This window comes from Ornithorhynchus anatinus, chromosome 1, assembly GCF_004115215.2.
Source record: "Ornithorhynchus anatinus isolate Pmale09 chromosome 1, mOrnAna1.pri.v4, whole genome shotgun sequence".
NCBI classification, from domain to species: domain Eukaryota; kingdom Metazoa; phylum Chordata; class Mammalia; order Monotremata; family Ornithorhynchidae; genus Ornithorhynchus; species Ornithorhynchus anatinus.
In genome coordinates, this window is record NC_041728.1 from 44,833,983 (window position 1) to 44,836,850 (window position 2,868).

General features: G+C 55.3%; 1 long non-coding RNA gene across 1 annotated transcript; it reads left to right on the forward strand.

Annotated features, from left to right (window-relative positions):
* The first annotated feature begins 6 nt into the window (after positions 1–6).
* LOC120638321 lies at positions 7–1,513 on the forward strand. The gene is made up of 3 exons (XR_005659920.1): positions 7–185; positions 394–525; positions 1,474–1,513. It is a non-coding gene; the product is annotated as an uncharacterized LOC120638321 (long non-coding RNA).
* Positions 1,514–2,868: the final 1,355 nt, after the last annotated feature.

The window sequence follows — 2,868 nt, forward strand, 5'->3', positions numbered from 1 at the left end:
AACGATATGATTCGGGAAGGAGATCAGGAAAAGAACAGGTGTTGTACCTGATGACAAGGGTGGAATAGTCAGTGCTCCAAACCCAGGTTGCTATCTTTCAGAGATGTCGCCTGCCTCACTTCTGGGAGCGCCCCATCCAGCCAGCATCCAGCCAGGTGGAACTGCAGGCTCCGGCAGCGGCTGAGGTAGGAACCGAGGGGGGAAGGGTTTGGGGGGGGTGGGACGAGTGAGCTATCTAGCTATTTAATAATGTTGGTATTTGTTTGTTTGAGTGAGCTATCTAGCTATTTAATAATGTTGGTATGTGCAGAGCACTGTTCTAAGCGCTGGGGTAGAGACAGGGTAATCAGATTGTTCCACGTGAGGCTCACAGTCTTAATCCCCATTTTACAGATGAGGGAACTCTGAGGCCCAGAGAAGTGAAGTGACTTGCCCGCAGTCACACAGCTGACAAGTGGTGGAGCCTTCCAAGCCTACCAAAGGGAAGAGTCGTCTCAGCAATCGTCAGAAGTGAAGCAGGGGGAGGTAGGGGCCGGGGAGAGGGAACGCTAGCAGCCGTATGCCACACGTCGGAATCCTTGCCTGTGCACTGGCGTTTTATCTCGGGTCAGGATTATCCATCTAAATGAAAGGCCAGAAAGTCATCCCTACCTGCCCCGACTCGTTCAGGGCAATGAGAGATTCATCGAATGGGCTTTGGGGCTGTTTGACAAAGGCTGCCAGGATACTCTTCTCACAGAATCTCCTGAAAGATAGGATCCAGGTGTCTGAGCAATCCCCAGTTGGTCTTTCTGGCTGCCCTTCAGGGCCAAGACATTGTCCTCCTAGACAATCTGGGCTGTTTCTCTTGGGAGCCCTAGGGTTACGGTGAAACGCCCCTAGACAATCTGGGCTGTTTCTCTTGGGAGCCCTAGGGTTACGGTGAAACGCCCCGTAAACTAGTTTAAAATAAAAGGTAACCGTAAAATCGCTACCCTATAAATCAAATGACATGTAAACATCTACAGGACTCATTCTCTTGAACGTAGACATCTGGGATTTCTTTGGATTTAAAAGAGAAAAAAAAAAGTACCGTGCCTTGGAACACCCATAACGGCGAGCTGGATCTCTCTGCCCTCTCTGACGGGATTAGATGATTGGCTTTGTGGACGCAAACTGACTCTAACGCTCTAGGCCCACTGAGAAACCGCAAGGGAAAATTCAAACCCATTTCCAAGCAATTTGACTCGTTTCACTTTTCTTCAGAATGTCGGTCACGTGCAGTATTTTGCCTTGAAGGTTTTGCATCTGGACCAATTTGGGGGGCTGCTACGCTGGGCTGGATCTTGCCTGTCTGTGGTAACAGTGGTGATAATGGGGGTATTTGTTGAGCGCTTCCTCTGTGCAGAGCACTGTTCAAAGCGCTGGGGTAGATAGAGGGTAATCAGGAGGTTGTCCCACATGGGGCTCACCGTATTCATCCCCGTTTTACAGATGAGGTAACTGAGGCCCAGAGAAGTTCAGTGACTTGCCCAGAGTCCCCCAGGTGATGATTGGCAGAGCCGGGATTCGAAGCCATGACCTCTGGCTCCCAAGCCCATGCTCTTTCCACTGAGGCACCGGTAGGAGCAGAGGTAAGTGCGGGCCAGGTGGTCGATAGCTACCAATTCCCGTGATGGGGGTTTTGGGGGAAGGAGTTGAGGCGGTGGGAGGGTTCGAGGGATATCCTCAGGGTGGCCCTGGGAGCTGGCAGGTGTTGCCTTGATGAATGACAGTACATTTTCACCTGCCTCAGCTTTTCCCCTTCCAACTCTGCTGGTAGGATTTTTGTTCCCCACGTACAGCAAGGAGAAAATCAGTGTTCCCCGATCCGGGGGACCAAAATGAAGTGAAGGTGCAGCGGGCGGACCAAGAAGGAGAATTCCCGCCACAGGATCGGGTCTGCCGTCGGAGGCGCGGCCTCTGTCCCTGCGGGCCCCTTATTGCGCTTGGGGGGTGGGGGCAGCCGGGGCAGCCTGGTGAGTAGGGAACAGGGGAGGAGGGAGGCGATGGACCAGGCCTGAGGGTCTAAGGGCACGGCAGGCCTGCCGCTAGGTGTCCCCCGATCCTGGGTGGGAAGCCCGCTGCCGGGGGGACGGTGGCAGTGCAGGGGAGGGAGCGGCAGGGAGGGAGGAGGGTGTTGGCGGGGACCCCTTCTCTCCCTTTTCCCCTCTTTGCCTCCCCTCCTTTTTCTCCAGCCACTTGCATGTCTCCTCCTTCCCTTTCTTCCCTACAAGAAAAGTCACCAGTGTTGCTTCCACAGCACCCCAGCATCCGAGGACCACAGCCCTCCAGCCAAGGCAGCTCTACCTTCCTCCTGGACTCTCCACAGCCTGAGGGAAGCCATCCAGAAGCCCTCCTGGCTCCACCCCAATCCCTGGCAAGCCGAAGACCCAAGCTTCAGGAGGGAAACCACATGCTGAAGCCCTCCTGACTCCACCCCAACCCCACGTAACCTGAAGACCCAAGCCTCGGGTTGTCTTCTGGGACCCGGGATTGTTTCTGACTGCCCCCAGCCCCCCAACCCCTGCCGCCCCACCGCCCCCGTGGCTCCAGATATTCAGAGAAAATCTTTTCTTTCCCCAGAGTAAATGTCCTCCAAGTCTTGTGGCCGAATGAATGAATGGTGGCTTGGGGACAGGTGGCTGTCCCCTAGGAAAGCTCTGTTGTCGCTTTGTGTTCCCACCCAGGTTCGGCCTCACTCCGAAAACCTGAAGTGTCCGCTTCACCTGCGGCTCCTGGCGAGGAGGAGAAGAAGCCCCGGAGGAGGCAGGAGGAGGTTTTAATGTCCTGTCCCCACCCCTGCCCCATGCCCCAACCAAACCGGAGCCTAAACCCAGCCGGCCAGGA